At 34.3% G+C, this 27,630-nt stretch overlaps 1 long non-coding RNA gene across 10 annotated transcripts in view; it reads right to left on the bottom strand.

Annotated features, from left to right (window-relative positions):
* The window catches only part of LOC118530243 (uncharacterized), a 449,173-nt gene that overhangs the window by 319,766 nt on the left and 101,777 nt on the right, over positions 1-27,630 (bottom strand). For all 10 annotated transcript variants that reach the window (XR_013440655.1, XR_013440652.1, XR_013440653.1 and 7 more), the window contains 2 exons: positions 12,240-12,338; positions 6,145-6,237 (listed from right to left, as the gene is read on the bottom strand). This is a non-coding gene — a long non-coding RNA (uncharacterized LOC118530243). The remainder of the gene's footprint in view (positions 1-6,144; positions 6,238-12,239; positions 12,339-27,630) is intronic.

The raw sequence follows: 27,630 nt of genomic DNA on the forward strand, positions 1-27,630 counted from the left end.
CTGTTGATCACAGCATCAATAACAATAGGAGAGTGGAAGCCAAATGCAAGTGGTGAAACCTCCAACAGGAAAATATCAATTAATCTTTTTCAATAGAGTTGAAGTATGGGTAATCCTCTCATTAAATAGTTTGAACCTTTTTCTAAGTAAACAAAGGAGGGATAATGAGTGATGTGGTCTGACTTGTTTACATGGAGAATCTTCAAGAGGCTTAGCATAACCTCTCAACACAGAGGTCTTCTTAGCCACTGGTCACTAATTACCCTCTTTTAAAGGTATTTGTGTAAGCAAAGAGACTATGTTTTCAGACTTAACATGAGAATACCATTTAAGTGCCAATATTTTATACGGAAGCCAATATATTAAGAAGTGTCAAAATCTATGGGATCCTCACCAAAAAACCCACAAAAATTATTTCCAAAATGTATTTGAATAAATGTTCATTTTCTCATAATCTTTGTCAAAAGAGTTATTTCTATTATAAGAAATAATTCGCATCTAAGTGCTAGAGATCGGGTATAACTATTGATTGAACTATCCCATCACCCGTAGACCTCATCACTGAAAATTCTGGGTTGGAAGGGAGAAGAAAGGACTGGAATTAACATTTGTTATGTCATCTGCCAACCAGTTTGCCCTTGATATTTAAGCAATTTGAGAGTAAATACATTTTTTAGTCCTCTTGCAAACCACGCAAGTGTCATTTAAAAACCACTTGATACCTTCAAATTTCTGTATGATACAAGCATTAAGAGTCGTTACCTATTGCTACAAATGTTTTTAATGTACCAGATGTACATCTATAATGGACCTATAAGAAGAGAATTTTACCATGATCTTCAACCAAGGTCCACATTTCTTACCATGCTTATTCATAATGTAGATATCTCAGTGAGTTTTTATGTGACCCGATATATAGGAATGAAATGAGTATCAGGAACCTTAATGTCTGCAGCAGTGCCGTTATAATTTCTAAAAGACAGCCTGTGTAAGAAGTTAGAATTACTAAATTCATCAGCACAAAAACTTGTCATAAAGAGGCCGTCAAAATTATGAATAAGGGACAAGAGATTTGAAATTCTTAAATAATTCTAGCCCTAGTAAAGTGATTTTCATTTTTTTGTTATCTACTCTTCAATAATTCACACTGACTGTGCTATTTTAATGCTTTCTCTGGATTCTGCTCTGTGGATTAAAACATGAAAAGTGGAAGGGTTTTACATGAAGAGTTCAATACAAAGAGAAATTTCCATTTTCACATCTATGATGTGTGATTGACTGCTATTTTCTTTATATCTGAAAACTTCATTATTTATTTTGAAGTATAATTTCATTTTAGTAGAACAAATAAGCCATGAGGACATACAGTTTATACATTTATGGGTTCCTATAAAATCTATAATACTCTTGAGGATAAAACTTAGGGACAAACAAATTTAAAAGAAAATTGGGAGAAGTCTAGAGCTTTGTCATTAGTTGTCCCATGTTTTAGTAATATCTCATCTTGGAAAGAATATTGAATCTTAGCATCCAGAAATTTGTTTCTTATTCCATTTGAGTGCTTTATATGCCATATAAAGTTAAAAAACACTATATAAAATTTTTTGGATGTAGATATAGCTAATTATGTAATAGTGTACAAATTGCTTAATTGCAGTTTTTTATGAATTAGAGGGATTTTATTAAAACATCTCTAAGAACCATTTTAGTTCTATAATCTACGAATATGGTGTAGATGTTTACATGGAAGAATAATGATTTTACTTTACCATTATTCATTTTAATGTATCCCAATAATTTCTTCACACTCTTGATGGAAATTTTGTGTTACTATAAAACTTTAGAAAAAAATAAATATACATATGTGTGTATATATAATTATATATAATATATAAATATAAATATAAATATATATACACACAAAATAGGGAAATACATATGAATAAAGATGTGAAATGCTCTGAGTTGATAATGCAGTTACTGTGGGGGAAAAAACAGAATTCCTTTTTAATAAAACAGACACAGTAGATTTTTGCCCTTAGAACAATTTCTTTGTAGTGACACCAAAAGCTCAGTTGTGTGGAGAAAACCTTAGTCAAAGTTTACTTTTGTTATGCTTTGTGTGGTTGATGAAATTCCACAGCATCTAAACACAAAAAACATCATACTTATTAAAATCACAAACAAAATATCCTTCCTGCCCTTATGCTTGTTTATTTTCCAAGATTCTGTTTGTTAGAGATTGTCTATTATTGGAAAATTAATTTAGAGATGCATTTACACCTACACAGTCACCATTTGATTCCCAGATACTTGTGCTCACTGTTGGTTAAATGAGAGGTGTGTTGGCCAATTATCATACGGTTGAGTTTAGTTGATTTACATATTTCTGTATCTAATACTAGAAGCTATTTTCTATGCCACTCAAAATACTATTTGGTTAGATTTTATTAGTTGTAGAAAGAGTTATAATTATGAAGTACTATCATATAACAAATAGAAATAAAGCTTACTCTTAAATTATATTTTCTCTTAGGTATTTGTGTTTCTTAAGAACTCACACAATCTCAAAGAATATTGGTAATTTTGCCTATCTGCTTTTTTAATATATAGTCCAGAATGATATATTATTCATATAAAACAGAGAAGGGGACACCTCGGTGGCTCAGTTGCTTAAATGTCTGCCTTCGGCTCAGGTTATGATCCCAGGGTCCTGGGATCGAGTCCCACATTGGGTTCCTTGCTCAGCGGGGAGCCTGCTTCTCCTTCTGACTCCCACTCCCCCTGCTTGAAAGAGAGATCTCTTTCTCTGACAAATAAATAAATAAAATCTTTAAAAAAACAGAGAAGCTATTTGGTATATTTGTTACATGAATGAATGAAAAAAAATATGAGTTTTCATGCATACTGTTTTATCATTGTTAGCAAGACCTGAGGACCAGGCAGGGCATTTTTATTTTTTTTCCCATTTATAAGGCAGAAGACAGCTTCACAATCCTCAGAAGAACGTTATGTTGCTTGCCAAGCCCATCCCCCCACCCTGACATTCTTAAGTACAATATTTTTACCTTATCATCATACCATGTAAGAGAAAACCAAAAATTATACGCCTATTCTGGTTACTTAAACTCTTATTTCTCAGAATTAAAAAAAAAAAAACCTACATTTTATCTATCATTTATTAATAGGTCTGATCCTTTTAGAAAAAAGAAATTAGACCATTTACTTTGGGACAGACAACTTGTTTTCCAAAATATGGTAAGAGTGTGTCAAAATAGCAGAATGTTGTTCACTGATCTGAATAAAATTATTTTGAATTGTTTACTACCATCACCAGTCACACACCCACAGACCACAGTTTAGCCTCAACATCGGCCAACCTCAGTTGCCAGTAAGGCAGGGAGGCTGTCATAACCCCGTAAAGAGAAGATGGAGGGTTGGTCTGCAGGAAACAATCTCAGTAATTACCTCAAGAATATCAGTAGAAGCAGAGCACCAATTCTGTCCCTGATCTGCCATAATCAATCTCTTCACACCTTCTTGAAAAAAATCAGTCTTTAGACTTGATCATTCCCTTAGCTTCATTACTTAAAGAAAGGAGACCCTGACAACTCTGGGCAACAACCCATTTAGGAAAAGCCTCTCTTCTACGATCCTCACCCCTCTGCCTTTTTTACAGTGAAGAGAGAAGACATTCATATTTTTTCAGCCCCTGTTCTCCTTGCTTAGACCGAGGGGGAATGAAACACTTTAAGCAGCAAAGAGAAAGAAAAGTCACAAATGAATCACTAAGTGGAATAAAATCTATGCTTTAATCAAAACTTTCTGTGACTCATTGATACTTTTTTCTCCTGCACAATATACCATGGTGAAGTCACTGCCTTAGTCACTCAATCAAGGGAGAATTGAATTTGAGTTCATTTCTAAAAATGAAGTCATAAAATTTCCCTGAGTGAAAAATGACGAACTATATTAACTCAGTTTGCATACATCCCAAATAAGGCAGGGAAGAAACTTGATTTGTAACTGTTGATGTCACTAGAATTCAAAGATGTGTAAAATTCCTAAGCTTGTTTTCCATTCAAATTTGATGAAGAAAGTACTTTCTTCACTTCTGTGGCTTTCCAAACTTAAAAAAAAATTTCTTCAAACATAGTAGCTAATTCCTAGGATCTAACTCAAAAGGGCTATGATATGGAAAAACAATAAAAAATGTGGTAAATGGAATGCATCGGTATTTATAAAATTCATATCCCCCCCAAAACAAACCTATTAATATATATTAATTTATCCGTGTCTTTGTAAACAGCAAGAACTTCTAAATTTGTCATTCAACACCATACAGTCCCCACTGATTTCTTTTAATTCAAGTTAGAAACTACAAAGCTCAATATTATGAAATAGAAAATGTTAAGATTTTATATATATGTGTGTGTGTATACATATATATATATGTATATATGTATACACACACAACAACTTGTAAGAGCTCAGAACAAAAATTAGCAGGTTTCTCCATGGACAGATTTTATTAAGATTCAAAAAAAGGCTTTATAAAGACCAATTGAAACTATGGTTAGAATAAAATGAGAATTGGTCATTAAGTCAAATAAAATACTCTCCTTCATATATCATTTTGACTTGGATTGCAAGTGCATGGGATCTCCCATGAGACTGTGGAAGAACTAAGGTATTTATAATAAGAAAATGCTTGGACTCTCTAAAATTGTGCAAAAAAACCCCAATTTCTTTGGCATTATAGGTAAAATAGGTATAATACACAGAAAAAAATCATTATGTTATTTTCTGAATTTAGGTGTATAGATATTATTGGATAGTGTTGGTATGTTTGGCTAAGAATATATAAGTATTATTTTTATGTGTAATGAATGTCTTTTGACATTTTGAGAGATTAAAACCCTAAAGGTTGTCTGTGAATAGGCCATATTGCTTGATACAGTTTTGGTCAAGAGGATTATCCAGAGTAGTTCTCTACTGCTTAGTTCAGCTGGGAAACTTCCAGCATGGAGTCAAGGACCCTTGTGCTTTAGAAGTTCATTCTGAAATGTACATTGCTACTTTTAGGAAGCTCGATGAATGAGACTTTCGGAACTTAATCCCAATAAAGAAAGATCATCTCTTCAAAGTCCAGAAGTGCCATCATTTTGACCTTTGTCACACAGCAGAAAATGAAGAGTAGCACCAGGTCCTTTCTCGCTGTCTTCCCTCTCCATGTTTCTAAGTTCTTGACCCCTCCATCTTCTTCTATACAAGAGAAATGACCTTACTTTATCTCTGTAATTCCCCCAATAAAGGCACTGAACCCAGCTTTTTGGGGTTAATTATCTGATCCTCTCTGACCATCTTCCTACTCAAACCTTTTGTGCTGTTAGAATTTCCCTCTGCTTGTTTTGTTGATTGCCCATTCGGTGGGACCCTAGCTGAGTAAACACCAGGCCAACAAAAAGATCGATATGTATTTTTTTCCAGAGTGAAATTCCTTCATTTCAATCTCAGCCTAAAATGAGATTTACCCACCCCTCTAACAAAGCCCTTAGGATATGGAGCCAAATAATTTTCAGGAGAGATATATTACTCACCAGGTTCTCAATCAACTACCTAGATTGTTAGAAAACACACATTTCTTTTGGCATTTGAGACAGCTGATGTTTAATATTTTCTTTTAAAAGTACACAGGAAAATAACTCTTTTAGTCAATGCAACTCAGAGAGAGAGGAAAAGGATGGAATTTCAGAGCAAAAAACAAAAAGTGCATCCTTCTTTAGGGTATCACATTCCCACAATCCCATTTCCATAAAGCAAGACTTTTACTCCAGAGCAGAGAGGAGCCTGGAATGGTAACTCAGATATTTAAACTATGTATGGTTTACCTGGAAGGGAGCTTTTATAAGAATTTTTAAAACTTAAATAATTAGTTAAGATGTGCCAAGTCAACTTGTTGAGATGGCACTAGGTATCGTATGTATGTGATGAATCACCAGATTCTACACCTGAAACTAATGTTATGCTGCATATTAACTCACTGGAATTTAAATAAAAACTTGAAATTTTTTTTTTAAAAAGAGGTGCCAAATCTTATATTTTGAAAGATAGACATATCTTAAAAATAGAGATTTGTTTTACCTTAGTTATGTTGATTTCAGTAGAATTTCCTTAAAGGGCCAAGGCATTTAAATACTCCTCAACACCACTGAGTTTTCTATCCAATTCTCAGTCCTAAAAAAAGTAACAGAAATAGATTAAGACTTAATAGTTGTTAGACTAGGTGAGTCTGACAATTTCCAGGTGAGAAAGAGAGTTCAGATTTACTCAGTGTAAAAATTCTGAGTTGATATTTAGCTTTGTCCACACTATGTGTGTAGCATTCACCACTCTGGTTCTAAACAACCATGCCTGCAGTCTTTCTCTTTCTCACCACAGAATCATCAGCAACCAATGAAAGAGTCAGATTGCACCTAACTATAAGGGAAAGTCATCAAACTTAGTTATTGATAATTTCCTCCAGGTTACAAAACCGTGGAACTTTCAGCTTTTGGGGCTAGCCCAGGAGCAAAATCATAATAACAATAATAATAATACCACCAATAACATAATAATCTAAGGAGTATACTTCTGATATACCTTGTATGAACACTTTTTGAGAAAACGTAACCTTAAACAAAATATTCTCACAGGGAGACATACGGATATAGGTAACCCAAATCAGTGATATTCTGAAACAAAATAGACCCTTTTTGTGGCTTTTCTGTGCGACAAGGTAGTAACCCATATTCCAGACATAAATTTCTTCAGGGAGGACTTAAGGAAACAGGTGTCAGTCTTAATAGAATTCAATCTCATAAGTAAAAATCAACTACCTTTCTCTTGTACTTGGTGTTTATGGGAAACTATGAACTCTTTAATGTTCATAGTTGATTCTAGGTCTCTAGAGCAATGGAGGAAGATGGGAAACCAATCCTGATATAACACTATCTTTAGTAGGATTATAGCATTTGTAGGTCGTAGAGAATTTCAATATTTCAGTGATTCAGGCAAATATTTTTGCTAATAGATTTGATATCAGGTTATGTCTTTGGGACATCCTATTTTTTAAAGTCAGTCTTTATTATCCAAAGGAAAAGGAGACATAGAAAATAGATGAAGAAACATATTTTTAATCTAATGAATCACATCCTAAAAAATGACAAGCAAGTGCAGCAGAGACATAATAAAGATTTCCTATAGTTAAAATTACTAGTTATTTGCATAATCCCAACATCCGTCTGTTAAAACAATATGTACCCACATATTTTTTGTTTCAAAAAAGAACAGCAGGCAAAATAGCCATAGAGTTAAAATTCATGGATTTGAGAAAAAATTATATATTATGAACTTTATTTATGCAGAATAAATCCCAAATTTACTTTTTCTTTATTCAAAGTTTGAATATAGAACTGCTTCTTAGTTTTATGCCAACTTTTGAATAAATGAGTCATGAGAGGTAAAGCTATTGGTTGATAACAGAAAATATAATAACAGTACTCACATTTTGACATTTCTATTGCACCTTTCACCTTGAGAAAATCCAAGGCAATTAACCTGAAAGTCATTTCTATATTCTTGGGATTTGCAAGCCCCAACTGAATCCAGTTATCTTCTAAGTTATCTAAAACTACATGTAGAGCATCCACAGCCCTGTCGACCTGTCAACCTACCTTACTCACATTTGCTACCAAAAGACCTCCAAGGCCTGGTGAAGTACCTGACCCTTTAAATGATGGCCAATTTCATAAACCAGAAGGAAAGACTGCCTCTTGTGACAACATTCATGGGCCTTGAGGGCATTATGCTAAGTAAAATAAGTCAGACAGAGAAAGACAAATACTGTATGTTCTCACTTTCATGTAGAATCTAACAAAGCCGAACTCATAGAAACTGAGTAGAATGGTGGTTGCCAGGGTATGGGGGAAATGGGGAGATGTTGCTCAAGGGATACACATTTCCAGCCATAAAATGAGTAAGCTCTGGAATCTAATGTACAGCATGGTGACTACAATTAACAATGCTGTATTATATACTTGAAAGTTGTTAAAAGAGTCCATTAAAAGTTACCACCACATATTCATGTAAAAATGGTAATGGATGTGTTAACTAACCTTATTGTGGTAAACATTTTGCAATATATATGCATATCAAATCATTATATTGTACACCTTAAGCTTACATGTGTTATATGCCAATAATATCCCTCTATCTATAAATGATGCTAGTTTAAAAACCTGATGGCCAGTTGGTCATAAAAGCTAACATCATTGTTTACCCAGGAATGAACCATACAAATTCACTGACTTTATACTTTAGGGCTAGGCCTACCCAGTCATTAGGCAGTTTATTTGTCAATCAAATAGAATATTAGTATCTTGAGGTTTTAAGCATCTTTCTGTGTTATAGAATTCAAATTCTTACTAAGTACAAGAAACTCATGATTTCTGTTGTATCAGTCCTCTGTCTTAATAGCCCCAGTACATACACAATTCTAACAATCAGGTGAGTACCTTCTGCTCTTGTCTATACCCTTTAATCAGTAAACTCTCATTTTTTATATTGCAAAAGACATAAAATGTAGGTTCTTGCTTTCTAAGCTTTTACAGCTGGTAAATAAAAAAAAACAAACATAGTATTAAAAGTACTATGTTAGAATATAGTATCACAGAGCATTGGGAACACAAAGGCAGGGAGTAGCAAGTCTACCTGGGCATGAGAGTTGCAGAAAAGGCTTCATGGACATAAAAAACTCAGATAAAATGTTAAGCAAAAACAACAATAAAAAAATCAAATTATAAAATTATATTTACAGTATTAGCTCAGTTAAGTAAAGAAAAAATAGAAAAAATAAAGTCAATATATTAAATATGGTGTCTTTGCATACTGGAATGATGGGTGATTCTTTGTTTTTTTGTTTACATGTAATACTTTTATGCTCTGGGAAAAAACTCAAAACAACAAAATTTGTGGCATCAGAATGAAACACATTGAGTCTACTTGAGGGAGAAGAGAATATTTTTCATAATTGCCTCACTCTTAATTAACTAGCTTCAGTAAAGAGTCTTTTCAAAAAGAGAAGAGATAAAGAATACTAAACAGAGCTACCCGGAAGACAAACTACCAATTCTACTGCCACTATAGTCAGATAACATTCACGGTGTCACTGTTGAGTGTATATCAGCTTCTAAAGTACAGCATTCAAGCACATGAAACAGTATTTGTTTTAATACACTCTTTATGGAATGAATTTGAAAGACTTTTCTGAGTTGTCCTGAAAAAAAAAAAGAAGAAGAAGAAGCAGCCTCCCACAGCTGGCTCCTCTATTTTTGGCTTCTCCTATCCCTGTTTTCATGGCAGCTGAGAAATATTAATGTGAGAAAAGTATCTTTTATTTTAGTCTTTAGAAAAGAACTCAACAGAAAACCCTGCATCTTTCATTGTAAAGGGTAAGAGTTCCAGGATCATACCGTGGAAGTACATTCCTGGAACAACCTGCAGGAATGAAAATGTTACATAAAATAATGTGTTCGACTCACATATGACTTCCCCAACACGTATGCTGTTTACATATAATGCTAAAAAAATATTTCACTAAAAGTTAGTATGTCCCCTAGGAATAGTTATATAAAATAGGTGTGTAATCAATTTCATACATAGAAAAGGCAAAGTGGAAAAAAAAAATCCTGTAATCACCACCAATAAACAGAAACAAATGTTTACCAGATCCATTTGAAAATAGGAGAAACATTCAGCTTTATGAGAGACTTTTTCCTGACCCTTCCTATTCATCTTACCTACCTATAAAACTAAACACTTCAAAACATTAATCTTGAAAAAAGTACCGACCACATTTGATCCAGCAAATTGGCTAAAAAAAAAAATGCAGAACTGTAGTCATAGATCCAAACCACATTTGAAAGAGTAATGACAAGTTACTTCAGTTTTATTGACTCAATCAGATCATATGGTGAGTCATTTCCAGACATATCGATAAACTCATTGATTCCTCTCATTCTTGTAGTCACTGGACTATAGAAAAAAGGATCAGTAGCCATTTGACCTTCATTGTGTATTAAACAAACACCAGATGGCAAGGATTCATTCAGGAAATCCATTCTTTCTTTTTCATAGTCATGTTCACACTGCTGCTTCCCACTGAGCCTTTCTCTCTGCTTGTCATGGTGCCAAAGCTGCCTGCATAGCACCTTTCATGCATCACAGCTTTCAAATCTTGTCCCATTAGTTTCATTTTGTTTCCATCATAAATAATCTCCCACTTTCTCATACACTCTTTCATTATCTAATAATGGGCTGGGTCATTATACAAAGGAGCCAAGTATTAAAGGGTTAGTGAGTACAGTTTGTCCACTTGGTTTCTGGCCAGTGTATGAACTATTTATTAAACAGATAAATTTATGCACCTAAAAAAAAGAGACCTAGGGGATGCAAACATCTCCATCCTGCTAACACATTTCAGGAGCACAAGATGCAAAAAAGTGAGGACAATGGAATCTCAAATTGGAAACCTTAAAACACTATACCATGAGTGTAACCTAATTCAACCTAATTATTTCAAGAAACACACAAAAGCAAATACCCTATCCTCTGTAAAATTCCATCACAATTCCTCTCCTTGGCCATTCCCTAGACTCATTTGGACATCAGCCAGCCATCCAGAAGTGTTGAAATGCTGGTAAGCATTTACAAGCCAAGTGACTCCATTCTAAGAGTGTTATCCTATGACGAAATTTCACAGAGTCCAAGAAGGGAGATTTGTCTTTTTGGAGAATGTTGTAAAGAGACAAAATAAGAAAGCTGGACGTTATGTAAGATTTATTGCCAACACTGCAAAGTTTAGTACAAACAAGGAGCATTCCCTGGGTCTCAGCAGAGCAGTTCTTCAGTGTTCACAGGAAGTTAAATATTGAGCAAATAAAGTATTCTAACAGTTAGAATCAGATTCTTCCATTATTTAAGGAAAGTTAAGAAGGTTAGAATGCAGTGTGTAGGATGCTATAAATATAAATATGTCAGCACTGAGTTAAATCATCCCAGCCTATTATTCCCACAGGCAGGCCAATTATCAGGGATAATTGGACTGATAATGAGCATTCTGACTGGTCGAGAGGTCCCTCTTGGGGTACGGCACCCCTTCCCCTTATAAGGCTGTCCTCTATGCCAAGAATGCCCTAAGTTATAAATGGGGACATTTAAAAGAATGTAGTATTTTTGAGAAAATCCAGTTTATATTGATTGAAATAAGGTGTTGAATGCTAAATACTTTTTAATAAAGAAGCAAGGAAACAAGCTATTTAATAAAACACAATAGAGGTAACGCAATTATTTTGTTTTTTCATAAAATATTCCCATTATATGAAATAATTTCAACTATATTTAGAAAAATGGAAAAGAAAAAAGACCCACTTGTGATCTCATCTCCCTAAGAGAGCCAATTTAATCCTTTTAGAGTTTGAAATACATGTTTAATGCAAAGTCAGTTGTATCATTTGTGTAAGCAATTATTCTATTATTTACCATTATATGTTGATAATAAATTCATATTAAGCGCTGTCTATGCCAACATATTTAACTAAATATTTTCTACCTGGACTACTCTTTCCTGCCCTCTTCCATCAGATAACTGCTATTTATTCTTTGACTTCAGCTTAATCTTCACTTCTTTGGGGACAGTTTTTCTCTGACTTCCCAAGCTGAGTTCGTATGTACCCTCCTACAGATTGCCTCTTCCTAGCCCTTACTATTGTATGTGATTATCTGATTAATGTCCATCTCTTCTAGTAAACAGTAATTTCCATGACAGCGAAGTGATTCTTCTTGTGCTTAGGATCATAACCCAGAATAGCACCTTGCACATAGTAATTGCTCAATAAATAATCATTGAATGAATGACTAAATGAATGAATTTAAGCATTTTCTGCATAGCTCTAGATGGTGAGATCTGAAGAAAGTGGTTTGTATACTGATCTATGAATAAGAATACACATAGCTAATGACATCTGCTCTGATAATTCCATCACCTTAGCACTTTACACTTTATGTCATCAGCCCATTAGCCCTGTATAAGAAGAAAATAACAGAACTGTGAGTGACTATACAGGAAGAAAAAAAAAAAAAACACTGGAGAAAAAGAAATTGCTTAAAACTCCCAGTAAAAACTGTCAATAATTATTTACCTTCTACTTTGTTTTCTTTTGAATGGAAGTAACACTTCTTCATAGTTTTCTGGATGGCTCTGTTTTCACACAGTCCCTTATCTCAGAAAGGTTATAAACCTGAAAAATAGGGCGCCTGGGTGGCTCAGTTGGTTAAGCGACTGCCTTCGGCCCAGGTCATGATCCTGGAGTCCCGGGATCGAGTCCCGCATCGGGCTCCCTGCTCAGCAGGGAGTCTGCTTCTCCCTCTGACCCTCCCCCCTCTCGTGTGCTCTCTCTCTCTCTCAAATAAATAAAATCTTTAAAAAAAAAAAAAAAAACCTGAAAAATAAATTAAAAGCTCCTCATCATATACTGTTTGATTCCACTGAGTCAAACTATAGCATAATACATAACCAACCATTTCCAGTCTGAGCCTTATATCACAAACCTTGCCTCAACTGTCCCCTCATATGTTTTTTAAACTCATCTCAATTTCCTGCCAACATTCATGAGGCGTGTTTTGTGTTTCAATTTTGTCTCAACTGCTAATAAACTAAACTCTCTTTTTAAAAAAAGAACAATTTCTTATCGTCTTTCATTATATAAATTGTAAGCCAAATTGTAAATACACATGAAAATAAATTATATGTTTTACCTCTATATTTTATAGTTTTGTTTTGTGGAAATACATGCTTAAAATTCTGAAAAGTTAAATAATTTTGACGTTTCTTCGCCAGAATATTTCATTAGAGAACTCAGCCACACCATTTAATATTTTTAAATTATAAACTTTTTTATAGCAGTTTTTTGTTCACAGCAAAATTAAACAAAAGTACAGAGAGTACCCATATACTTCCCTATTCCCACAAGTGTATAATCTCCCTCACTATCGACATCCCACACCACAGTGGCGCATTTGTTACCTACATTTGATGGAGCTACATTGACACATTATCACCCTAAGTCCATAGTTTACGTTAGGGCTGACTCATGGCGTTGTACATCCTATGAGTTTTGGCAAATATATAATGAAATGTATCCACCATTTTAGTATCATATAGAATAGTCTCACTGTCCCAAATATCCTTCCTGCTTTGCTTATTTATCTCTCCCTCCTCTTCAATTCCTGGCAACTGCTGATCTTTTTACTGTATCCATAGTTTTGTCTTTTCCAGAATGACATATAGTTAGAATCATACAGCATGCAGCCTTTTCAGACCATTTTTTTTGCTTTGTTTTGTTTTGTTTTGTTTTAACTTAGGAAGATGCATTTAGTTTCCTCCGTGTCTTTTAGTGGCTTGATAGTTCATTTCTTTTTAACACTGAAATGATATTCCATTCTCGGAGGTACCACAGTTTACTTACCCATTCTTCTACTGAAAGAAATCTTGGTTACTTCCAAGTTTCAGCAATTATGAAAAAAGCTGCTATAAACATCCATGTGCAGGTTTTTATGTGGATATGTTTTCATTAGTAGTATGAGTAAACACCAAGAAGTATAACTGCTGAATAATATAGTAAGAGCATCTTTAGTAAGAAATTGCCAAACTGTCTAAAAAAGTGGTTGTAACATTTTGTATTCACACCAGCAATAAAAGAGAATTTCAGTTACTCTACATACTTGCTAGTCTACGGCATGTCCGGTGTCTAGGATTTTGGCCATTCTAACAGGTATGTAGTGGTAACTCATTGTTTTAATTTACAATTACCTAAAGACATACGATGTTGAACAGCTTTTCATAGACTTACTTGCTTTCTGTATATCTTCTTTAATCAAAGTTTTCAAGTCTTGTGCCTATGTTTTAATCAGGTTTTTTTCTTCTTGCTGAGTTTTAAGAGCTTTTTGTATATTATGGCTTATCAGATGTTTCTCTTGTAAACATTTTCTCCCAGTCTTTGGCTTATCTTCTTATTCTCTTGACATTGTCTTCTGCACAGGAGAGGTTTTTAATTTTAATAAAGTCCAGCAAATCAATTGCTTTTTTTATGGATCATGCTTTTTGTGTTATATCAAAAAGTCACTGCCATATCCACAGTCACCTAGGTTTTCTCTATTTTATATTCTAGTTCTATAATTTTGCATTTTGCATTAAGGTTTGTGATGCATTTAGAGTTAATTTTTATGAAGAATATAAGGTCTATGTCTAGATTTATTTTTTTGCCTGTAGATATCCAGTTGTTCCAGCACCATTTGCTCAAAGACTACCTTTTCCCCCATTATATTGTTTTTGCTCCTTTTGTCAAAGATCAGTTGACTATATTTATGTGGGTCCACTTTTGGGTCTCTGTTCTGTTCCTTTGATCTATTTGTCTGTTCTTTCACCAATATCACGCTGGCTTCATTATTATAGCTTATAGTTAAGTCGTGAGTCAGGCAGTGACACTTCGTTGACTTTGTATTTAGTCAATATTCAGTTGGCTATTATGGGTCACTTGAATCTCCATATAAGCTTCATAATCAGTTTGTTAATATCCATAACTTACGGGGATTTTGAGTGGGGTTGCAATGGATCTATAGATCAAATTGGGAAGAACTTACATCTTGACAATATGAAGCCTTCTTATACATGAACACAGACTATCTCATTTATTCACCTCTTTGATTCTGCTCATCAGAGTTTTGTGGTTTTCCTCACATAGATCTTGTACATGTTTTGTCAGATTTATATCTAAGTATTTCATTTTTTGTGGTATTAATGTAAATGATATTGTGTTTTTAATTTCAAATTCTACTTGTTCATTGCTGGTATATGGAAAAGCAATTTACTTTTCTTTTTATTGAAGTATAACTGATATGCAATGTTACATTAATTTCAGGTGTATAACATAGCAATGTGACAAGTCTGTATGTTATGCTGTGCTCACCACAAGTGTAGCTACCACATGTCACCAAACAGTGCCATTACAATACCACTGACTATATTCTTTATGCTGTAGCTTATATCCCCATGACTTATTCATTCCATAACTGGAAGCCTGTATTTCCCATTCCTCTTCATCTATTTTGCCCATCTCTCCCTCCCTTCTGGCAACCATCAGTTTGTTCTCTGTACTTATGAGTCTGTTTCTGGAAAGCAAGTGACATTTAACCTTGAATCCTGCAAGCTTGTTACAATCTGTTATCAGTTTCAGGAGCTTTTTGTCAATTCTTCTGGATCTTCTACATAGACAATTATGTAACCTCCTAAAAGTTTTAATCTATTTATTCTCTCAATTATTGTTTGTCTAATGAAGTCTTTATTTCTCCCTCACTTTTGAAGAATAATTTCACAAGGCACAGAATTCTAGGGCAGTAGCTTATTTTCTCTCAACACTGAATATTTCACTTCACTCTCTTCTTGCCTGCATGGTTTCTGAGAAGTACAATATAATTCTTACCTATGTTCCTCTATGGGTAAGGTGTTTTTTCCCTCTGGCTTCTTTCAGGATTTTTTCTCTATCTTTGATTTTCCTGAAAACGTATATGATATACCTACATATAGGATTTTTTAATTTATCTTGCTTATTGTTCTCTGTGCTTCCTGGATCCACGGTTTAGTATCCGACATTAGTTTGGGGAAATTCTCAGTCATAAATGCTTTAAATGGTATTGCCATTATGTATATGTTGCACCTTTTATTGTTGTCCCACAGTTCTTGGATATTCCTTATTTTTTCAGTCTTTTTCTCTTTGCTTTTCAGTTTTGAAAGTTTCAGTTGTCATATCCTGAAGCTCAGGGATAGTTTCCTCAGCTGTGTCCAGTCTACTGATGAACCCACGAAGGCATTCTGTATTTCTGTTACTCTGTTTTTTATATCTAGGATTTCTTTTTAATTCTCTCTTAAATATTTATCTCTTTGCTTACATTATCCATCCGTTCTTGCATGTTGTCTAATTTTTCCATTGAAGCCTTTAGCATATTAATGAGAGGCATTTTTAAAATTCCTGTTCTGATAATTCCCACCACTAGAGTATAAGTTCTATGAAGTTAGGAATTTTTTCTCTTTGGTTCATTGTTGTTTCCAGAGTCTGGCATATAGTAAGTTTGCAAATATTCATTGAATGAATGATTCCCTCAAAAGTGAAAAGGATTTTCAATCAAATTGACTCTCTACCTAAGATGTCAATCAGTTTGGATAGTTTTAAAACTCAATTGACTTATTTTATTTGGCTAGCAAATGCATGCAATCAAAAATATCATTATTTAGGCATAATTTATGTGCTATGTTCTCACATCTTCAAACTCTAGAACACAATATGGGACAAAATTACCTAAATGAGATTCAGTAATGTTTTAAATATGATCATATTACTATAGAAATACTTACATGATATCTGAAATTTAATAAAATAAAATGTTAAGGCTAGAAAATAAAATACTAAAACCTCAAAAAACTTCTTATATAACTGGGTAGTGAAATTGTAGGTATTACTTTCTTCTCTATACTTTTTGATGCTTTCCAAATTTTCTACAATGAATATGCATTAATTTTATCATAAGGGGAAATAATATGTAAAACAAAGAATTTTAAGATGTTGGAGGTAAACATATAAATTGCACAGTAAAAATAAAGATAGGTTAGAAAGAATAGTCTATTCTCTCATTTATCTTACTACATTGAGAACAAATGTGGAAGTTTTTTGTCATCTCCATTTTGACTACTAGTTCTAAAACTGTTTACTCATCAGGATGAATGATTTAATTATTATATCCTTCCTTGTTTTTTGATGCAAAATTTTTATTAGCATTAATTATTTGGGGGCTCTTCTTTCTGTTTCATGTAAGTACCATATTTTGTTAATAAACTTTATTTTTAGTACATTTCAGATTTATAGAAGAATCATGAAGATAGTAGTGATTTCCCTGCACAACTCTGCACCCAGTTGTCCTTAAAAATAACATCTAACATTAATATAGTACACTTGTTACAATTAATGAACCAATATTGATATCTATTTTTAACTGAAGTCCATACTTAATATTAAGACTTCGTATTTACTCAATGTCCTTTTTTCATTGATGTTCCTGAATCCCATCCAAGATCCTGCATTGCATTTCAGTTGTCAGGTCTCCATAGGCTACTCTTCACTTTGGCAGTTATCAGAGTTCCCTTGTTTTTGGTGACTTTGACAGTTTTGAGGAGTACTAATTAAGTATTTTGTAAAATGTTCCTCTACTGGGATTTGTCTGATGTATTTCTCATGAATAGACTGGGGTTATATGTTTTTTGGGGGTGGAAGATCATAGAATTGAAGTACCATTATCCTCACATTATATCAATCTACATACTGTCAACATGACTTATCACTGTTGATGTGGACCTTGATCATCTGGCTGACATGGTTTGTCAGGCTTCCCCACTGTCAAGTACTTATTCTTACCCCTTTCCATACTGCACTTTGGGAAGGGAGTCGCTATGCACAGCACTCAAAGACTGGGGAATTACGTTTCATTTCTTTGAGGGCAAGTACACAAATTATTTGGAATTTTTATGTAAGGGATCTTCATCTATTCTCTCTCATTTATTCAATCACTTATTCACATCAATATGGATTTACGAGCATTTATTTTATACTTTGAATAAAGTCTCATGCTACTTTTTTATTTCTCTGTTCATGGTTCTATTCCCAGTTATTGAGATCTCTTTCAGTTGGATTCTGTGTCCCTTTTAACATACCCCCATCAGTGTGTGTGTATGGACTGCGGTGGGTATGTGTGAGTAGGGGTATGTAACACTTCTCTACTTTCTGGTACTATAAGATGATCCAGGTTCATCTTATATATTTCCTGCCTCACACCTAGAATCAATCATTTCTCTATGGAGCTATGGTTCCTCTTATTGGAGAATGGTATTAGAAATCAAGATCTGGACACTATGTGTATTCTTTGCTAATGGAGTGTCATTTCTTTTAGGTCCTCTCAGCTAACAGAGCAAAGGAATATCTGTGCACATATTAATCCATGTATATACAGAGATCTATAAATATTATAACTATGTGTATCTATATTAAGCTAAACATGAGTTCATAACTCATGTTTCCAACTCTAATCCTTTAACACATTGACCATCCTATTCTCTTTCCTTTGCTTATTTGTAAATTCTAACTCCAACAGTAAGAAAGCTGACTCCCATAATCCACTATCTATTTACTTAATTATTCACTTCTAGTATACATGTATGGCAGTATCAGAAGTGTTAACCCATAGTCCATGGGGCGGGGGGGAGAATCTTTATAAAAAAGTGCACAGATCTTCTGTGTTTAGGCTTACAAATTCTACTTATTTCCAAAGTTACTTAAGTCAGTGCTTTTTCCCCCACCACCTTCAGTGAGGTTGTTTCATATACTGGTAATAAGGTTATATTTTTTATCACCTACTTCGTTCCATCCTAAGATCTTGGGACCTCCTACATTTTTTTAAAATTTGCATTCATTGTTTTACTCTTTGTACAGCATTGCTCCCTGGGTTTTGACATGCATAATGTTATATGTCCATCACTGCAGATTATGCTGAATAGTTTCATCACCCAATAAATCCTCTGTGCTTCACCTATTCAATTCTTATCCCTCCCTCCTTGCAACCACTGATCTTCCTACTGTCTGTAGGCTTGCCTTTTCCAGACGTCACATAATTAGAATTATATAGTATATAATCTGTTCTGACTGGCTTCTTTCACTTAAAAGTTGGTATTTAAAATTCATCTATGTCTTCTCATGGCTTGAGTTTATTTTTATCATGGAGTAATATTCTATTGTGTGGACATAGAACTATTTATTCACCTATTAAAGGACATCTTGGTTGCTTCTAGGTTTTGGTGATGACAAAGTTGTTGTAAGCATTTATATGCAGGCTTTTGTGTGGAATAAGTTTGCAAAAGATTTGGATAAATATCTAGAAGCATGACTGTCTGTGATACGATCATCTGGTAAGACTATGTTTAGCATTATAAGAAATTTTCCAACTGTCTTCCAAAATGACTGTAGCATTTTGCCATCTCACCAGCAATTTTGCTCTGAATCCTCATGACCTTTGGTATTATCAGGGTTTTTTTTTTTTTTTTTCAAATTTAAATTTTTTTGAATTTTACATTGTAAGAGGCATGTAGTAGTATCTCACTGTTGTTCTAATCTGGAATTTTCTAATGACAAATGATATTGATCATCTTTTCATATACTTATTTTCCATCTATATATCTTCTTTTGTGAGATTTTTGTTTTCATTTTTGAATTAGGTTGTTTGTTTTCTTATTTGTTGAGTTTTAAGAGTTATTTGTATATTTTGGATACAAGTTCTTTTCAGGTATGTGTTTTGCAAATATTTCTCCTGGTCTGTAACTGCTATTATTATTCTCTTCATGGTGTTGAATTCAATTTGCTAATATTTTGTTGAGGATTTTTGATCTGTGTTTTTGAGAGAGATTGATCTATAATTTTCCTTCTTTGTAATGTCCTTGTTGGCTTTGGTATACGGGTAATGTTGGCCTCAAAGAATGAGTTAGGAAGTGCTCTGCATCTATATTCTGAAAGAGATTATGGAGGTTTGGTATAATTTCTTCCTTAAATGTTTGGTAGAATTCACCAATGAAACCATCTAGACCAATGCTTTGTTTTTTGAAAGGTTAGTAAATGTTAATTCAATTTATTTAATAGATACAAGCTACTCAAATTAGATAGTCTCCTTTTAAGTTTTGGTAGTTTGTATCTTTCAAGGAATTGGTCCATTTTTTATATCAATTTGGAGGCACAGAGTTGTTAATAATATTCTGTTATTTTTTTCTATTAACGTCCTTGGGACCAGTAGTGATGATCCTTTTTTCCTTTCTGATACTGTGAATTTGTTTATTCCCTATTTTTATTTGGTTAACTTGCTACAAGTTTATCAATTGTATTGATCATTTCAATAGAATTTCAATCAGCTTTTGCTTTCATAGATTTTTTTCTACTGATTTCCTGTTTTCAATTTCATTGATTTCTGCTCTGATTTTTATTATTTCTTTTTTCTGACTTGATTTAGGCTTAAATTGGTCTACCTTCTCTAGTTTCCCAAGTGGAAACATAGATGATTGATTACAGATTTTTTAAATTAATGTATTTAATGCTATAAATTTCCCTCTCAGCACTGGTTTCGCTGAATTCCATAAATTACGATAGGTTGTATTTTCATTTTAATTTAGTTCAAAATATTTTAAAATGTCTCGAGATATCTTCTTTGACCCATATATTATTTCAAAGTGTGTTTGCTTAACTTCCAAGTATTTGGGATTTTTTTCTGTGTGTTATTGATTTCTAGTTTAATTCCATTGTGGTCTGACAACATACCCGGTATGAATTATTTTTTAATTTTTTAAGGTATGTTTTATGACTGAGCATATGGTCTATCATTACGAATGTTCCAGGTAACCTTGAGAAGAATATGTATTCTGCTGGTGTTGGACAGAGTATTCTATAAATGTTAATTAGTTCAGGCTGAGTCATAATGCTATTCAGTTCAACTATATCCTTACTGATTTTCTGCCTGCTTTATCTATCAGTTACTGCTGAGGGTGCGGAAGTCTCCAACTATAAAAATGGATTTATTTTTCCTTGAAATTCTGTCAGTTTTTAATCTCACATATTTTAATGCTTTTTGCTGTGGTGTATATGTGTGTGTGTGTTAATTGTTATGTCTGCTTGGAGAATTGACCCTTTAATACTATATAATGCCTGTCTTAATCCCTAATAATTTTCTGAAGTCAGATATATCTGAAATTAGTATAGTTATCTTTGTTTTTTTTTTTTTTTGATTAGTAGGAACATGATACTTCTCTCTCCATCTTTTTATTTTCAGTCTATTTGAGTCTTTATACATAAAGTGGATTTCTTCTAGATATCATACAGTTTTGTCTTTTAGTTAAATAAAATAATCTCTGTCTTTTAATTTGTATGTTTAGGCCATTTATATTTAAAATGTATTTTGAGGGGCACCTGGGTAGCTCAGTTGGTTAAGCATCTACCTTTGGCTCAGGTCATGATCTCAGGGTCCTGGAATCCAGCCCTGTGTCGGGCTCCCTGCTCAGCAGAGAGCCTGCTTCTCCCTCTCCCTCTATTGCTCCCCCTGCTTGTGTTCTCTCTCTTTCTCTCTCTGTCAAATAAATAAATAAAAATCTTTACCAAAAAAATTCTTAAAAATAAAATAAAATGTATTTTGATATAGTTGGATTAATAACTACCATGTTTCTGTTTTGGTTTCATTGCATTTGTTCTCTGTTCCTTTCTCTCCCACTTTTATTGCATTGTCTGGTTTTAATTTAACATTTTATATGACTCCATTGCCTTTCCTCTCTCAGCATATCAATTATACTTAACCATATTTTAGTGGTTACACTACAGTTTGCCATATACGCTTTTAATTAATCCATGTCCATCTCAAATAAAATTAAACCAATTCACATCCAGCACAGCACACTTGTAACACTACTCTTGATTTCTTTCTCTCCCTTATGATATTGTTGTTATTCACTTTACTTATCCATGGGCTATAATCACCCAATACATTATTACTATTATGACTAAAACCAGTAATCATTTAGATTAATTAAAAATAAGAAAAATAAGATGTTTAAATTTTAACAAAATGCCTTCATCTATTCCTTCTTTAATGTTCCTCCTTTCTTTATATATATGAGTTTCTGAACAATATTATTTTCTCTCTCCCTAGAGAATTAAAAATAAAAAAAATTTCCTTGAAGAGGCCTATTAGTGATGAATTCCTTCAATTATTGTTGACTGAGAAAGTCTATATTTTCTCCTTCTGAAAAATAATTTCATTGGATATTGGATTATAAGTTGAGTTTTTTTTTTCTTTCCACTTTAAATATTTTACTTCACTCTCTTCTTGCTATCTAAAGAAGGGATATGTGCTGTAATTTTTATTGTTTTTCTTCTATTAGTAAGGGGTCTTTAGAATCTTTAAATTCTAGCTGTTTTTTAACATTTTCTCTTTGTCTGTGGTTCTCTACAGTTTGAATATGATATGCCTGGATTTTTTTGTTGTTGTTATTTATCCTACTTGTATTTTCTGGGCTTCCTCTATCTGTAGTTTAGTGTCTGTTACTAATATTGGAAAATCCTCACCATTATTACTTCACGTATTTTTTAAGATTTTAATTATTTATATGAGAGAGAGAGAGTGAGTGAGCATGAGTCGGGGGCAGAGGGAGAGGGAGAAGCAGACTCCCTGCTGAGCAGGGAGCCTGATGCGGGGCTCGATCCCAGGACCCTGAGATCATGACCTGAGCTGAAGGCAGACACTTAACTGACTGAGCCATCCAGGTGCCCCCACATATTTCTTCTGCACCTTCTCTCTTCTTCTGGTATTCCAATTGCATGTAGGCTATACTTTTTGTAATCGTGCCACACTTACTGGATGCTCTGTTCATTTTTTTTTTCATTCTTTTTTCCCTTTGCATTTCTTTTTTGAAAGTTTATAGTGTCTCTCTTCAAGTTCACTTGTTTTCTCAGCTGTATCAAGTTTATTGATGAGCACTTCTAAGGTATCCTTCATTTTCATTATGGTGATTTTGGATTTCTATCATTTTCTTTTGACTCTTTCCTAAAATTTCCACCCTTCTGCTTACTTTACCCATACATTCCTGTATGCTGTCTACTTTTTCCATTAGCACCTTGAACATATCAATCATAGTTATTTTAAATTCCCTGTGTCATAATTCCAACACCTGTGTCATATCTGAGTCTGGTCTGATGCTTGCTTTATCTTCAAAAAAATGCTTGCATTTTTTCCTCGACTTTTAGCATGCTTTGTAATTTCTTGTTGAAAGCCAGACATGATGTACCAGGTAATAGAAACTGAGGTAAACAGGCCTTTAGTGTAAGGTTTTATGTTGAGGTGGCCAGGAGTAGGGCTGTGTTTAATGATTGCTATAGCTGTGCCAGAGGCTTCAAATTCCTTTGATGTCCTTGTTTTTGTCTCCTTCACTGTCTTTGGCTTCTTTAAAAACTCTTCCTTAGGTAAAGTCTGTCTTTCAGCAACTTAAGCAATAATACCGTTATTATAGTGGATATGTTTTCATGTGATAGAAGGGAATTGGGAAAGGGAAGCATTGTACAATATTATGAATGCATCTCTGTCTTTTAGTGGGCCTGTGCACCTGGGATGTAACCTTTGCAAGTTATAGTTCTTATATTTATTCCCACTTCGGTATTACCGAAAAGCTACAGGAGGCTGGAGTAGAGAGAATACCCTTTCCTTAGGTAGCTAAGACTCTGGTGAAGTCTTTCCTCTGAAGAGTAAGTAGCCCTTTGTTATGAGAACATTCTTGGAGTATTTCACAATGGCTACTCTTCCTCTCCCCTATGAGAGCCAAGAAGGGATCTTTCTTAGGTCTTCGAGGAAGAACGCAAGAAAGTGTGAGGGGCCTCTTAAGGCTACAGCCCCAAGAAATCTCTCCCTCTCAAGTTAGTCCAGACTCAGCCTCTAACAACTCATCAAAATTTTCATTTAAGTGTGTCCAACAATGTATGACTCTAGTAGCTTCTTCTTAAGGAAAGGAGATGGAGACTGTGACTCCACATTTGCCTTTCTGGATTTCAGCATGCCAGTTTGTTCTGCAACCACAGTCCTCTGATAGGCCCAAGAAAAGTCATTGATTTTGTTTGCTCAACATTTTTTTGGTTGTAAAAATGGGAGTGACAACTTCCCAGCTTTCCCATGTCAGAACCGAAATCAGAAGTTTGATTTCTTTTTATTTTTAAATAACTACTGCTAGACTATTTTGCCTGCACAAAGTCTCAATACCTCTGAAATTAACTAGCCAAATCTGTTGGCCTCATAAACACAGACGTCCATGGATGGGCTTGCTTCTCCCAAGGCGACAGAAGAAATCCATGTGCCAGAGGCAATTTTAGCCCTGGAGTCATTCTGAAGGCTCTGGAAACCCCCACACTTGAAAATATAAAATTGATATCATCATCCTCCAAGTTTTTATTTCACTGCTTTTAAAAGTAGTGAAATATATGCCACAATATGTCTCATTCTAAAGGTTGAAAAATTTATGCTATGACTATAATGACATCATCCCGCCTCCCACAGAAGGCTTTTGCTTGGAGAGTTCAGCAAAAGAACAAAATTAACAGGAAACGTCACTTTCACACACAGATGGAAAAATGTTAACATCTCCTGAATTCTATGACAGTCTCCTTGATGGGAACATACATGTCACCAAAACGTACCAACAATGTGCAAACACATCTTATGAGCAGGTGCTAAACTGAGGTCACTGCTGGAAGATGGGAGCTTTGGCAGCACTGAGAACAAAAGATTCCTCCTAGGTGTAGTTTGAAGCTGAGAAATAAGAATCATGTGTAAGGAATGTTCCAGGCAGGATAAAACTTCTGAATGCTTGAGTGACAATGTACCAAGGAGGCCTCCTATTACTTCTATTCAACCTTCATTTCATAGATCATGAAGAAATCCCACTCCTTAAAGATTTTGTGAAATAAAGTTAAAATTCTCTACTGATTAAATAATGTTGTGATTGTTCCAAAATGAAAAAGAGATATGTGACTCTTCCCCTCCTTGAGGACTGACTTCAATAACATTAAATTATGAAAACAGTACAGAAATATCTAGCAGATTATTTTGCTCAGAGGTTCCATATGTATTCCCTAAGTGGTCCAACCTCTAAAATGTATTCCATGTTGCCAGTATACTGAGAATAAAAAGGAACAGTCAAAAGCATATATGGTCAGTTCTATGTCTAGAGAGAATTTTAATATGAGTTTTCTATATGTAAGATAAAAAAACACATTTCTTTTTCTTTGCCTGTTTAATACTAAGAACATTTTCTCTTCAAATGTCCACAGGGCCATAGAGTAAGGCTTTTTTTTTTTTAATATTTGTGGAAATGTGGGCGCCTGGGTGGCTCAGTTGGTTAGGCGACTGCCTTCGGCTCAGGTCATGATCCTGGAGTCCCGGAATCGAGTCCCACATCGGGCTCCCTGCTCAGCAGGGAGTCTGCTTCTCCCTCTGACCCTCCTCCCTCTCATGCTCTCTGTCTCTCATTCTCTCTCTTGCAAATAAATAAAATCTTTAAAAAAAAATTAAAAAAAAAATATTTGTGGAAATGTAAGACAAATGGGATCCATATACCGTTATAGTGAGAAGGTGGCAACATTCTTGGATCAGTGCATGGGAGAGGTGTATAGGGATATCAAACATTAATAGTTTATAAACCTGAGTTATTGTTCAAAGAATTGAATGTGAAATAAAAATATTATCATATTACCATGATCTAATCCCTCGCTCATCCACATCACATCTCACGCACACACACACACACCACATACACACACACTATATATGCACATACCACATAAACACAAATATATAAATACCTTCTTCTAGTACTCTGCTCCATTAATTCTTTCCTCTCTATTGCCTGTTTAGCACGTTCCTTTCTCCTGTCTCCTTCGTTCAGGCTAGCAAAATCCTTTCCTCAATTCTACTTTCTTTTCAAGCTATAGCACTATCTTCTTTCTTTTGTAACTTGTTTATTAACCCCTTAACATTTGAAATTGTGGGAAATTTGTCCCTATTAGACAACAAAGTACACATCAAATACAGAGAATGGTGAACAAAAGTTCTTTACTTTTTCCCTTCAGCGGGATCTCCATCTCCTCCAAGGAGAATCGGGAGGAAAGTCCCTTTTCTAATAGCTTCCTTCTCATTTGCCATGCCTCCTCAATGACCTCCACCCCAGGATCCTTTACCTTCTTTTCTTAAACTTCATCCCAAACTGTCAATCCAATCCATCTGGTTTTCTTTATATGGAAGTGTATGTGTGTGTGTGTGTGTGTGTGTGTGTGTGTGTGTGTGTGTGTTCCGTGGTGGTGAATGGAGTTTCAAGTCCTCTGTGTATTCCTGGAGTATGAGGGTAGTGGATAAAGGACCATAGTTTTCTAGCAGTATTCAATAACTCTCCTCAAACTGTTTCATTAAGATCATCAATAAGATTCTGTGTCTTTTTAGTTTTCTTCTTTCTCCTATCTATAACTGTAGTATTTGAGCCTTTCTATTAACAATTTTTCACTTTAGCTGGACTCTGGAACAAAATGCCCATTGCTTTTCATCCTATAAATCTAAAAATTCCTTCTCAGTCTCCTTCATGGGGCTTCTTGCTGAAGAAAGGTGACTTATTCCCAAATATAGGCATTGCTGAAGGTATGTTTTTGGCTTTTGTCTCACTTTGCATGTATTCTTTGAGTCATCATACCGCTTCTGTTTTGTCTCTGGGTAGATGATGTTCAAACTGGTACTGAGGAGGTAACATCTAAACTGGCTCTTGAAGGACAAGTGGGAATTTATTAGGCTGATGATGGGATCAAAATAAATGCGGAAAAATGGTACTGCATACACAAAAAGACAAAGAGACTGATTAGGATGGCAAGTTCAGAACTGTCGACAGTGTGTATGAGTATGAACTGTGCACCGGTGTTGTGTAAAGCTATACCATTGATGGAATATTAGGAATATGAAGGAGCCATGGAAGATGAAGCCACAGCAATACTAAAGTCATTCATAATAACGAAGTTTGAACTTTATTCTTTATGTCAGTATATCCTAAATTATGTCTTCAGAACAATTGATTGACAAAAAATTGATAGGTGTATTTAAAATAGTCCATAATCACACAAATCCAGGCCATAAAATTGATCACATTTAAATAAGTTTCTCTACTAGAAGGGGTTCTTATAGTCAATTTACCCTGTGATTCTCTTAAGAATATAATATGCAGTATTTGTCATGGGACCCTTGGACATTTTCTAGAATATCCATTGGGAATTTGCTTAAACAATGGGGGTCATAGTGGATGGAACAAGAGGGTATTATGATAAGTGAAATAAGTTGATCAGAGAAAGAATTATCATATGATTTCACTCCTATTTGGAATTTAAGAAACAAAACAGAGGAGCATAGAGGAAGGGAGGGAAAAATAAAACAAGATGTAATCAGAGAGGAGGCAAACCATAAAAGATTCTTAACCATAGGAAACAAACTGAGGATTGCTGGAGGGGAGGTGGGGGGGGGATGGGGCAACAGGGTGATGGGCATTAAGGAGGGCACGAAATGTAATGAGCACTGCATTTATATACAACTGATGAATCACTGAACTCTACTTCTGAAACTAATAATATACTATATGTTAATTAATTGAATTTAAATTTAAAAAGACAATGGGGGTCATAGAAGTATTTAATTTGTATTTTTAAAGATGACTCAGATAACAGTACAGAAAATGGCTTGAAGATATAAATAGGATAAATATTGCCACATGTAGTCACATAAGAAAGGAAACAAGAGGATAAATGAAGCAAGATGAGTAATGAGTAGTTGATCTCACTATAATTGGTGAGAAAATGATGTTCTGGGTAAAGCAATGACATAAGCAATGAT

Source organism: Halichoerus grypus, chromosome 8 (genome assembly GCF_964656455.1).
Source record: "Halichoerus grypus chromosome 8, mHalGry1.hap1.1, whole genome shotgun sequence".
Classification (NCBI taxonomy): domain Eukaryota; kingdom Metazoa; phylum Chordata; class Mammalia; order Carnivora; family Phocidae; genus Halichoerus; species Halichoerus grypus.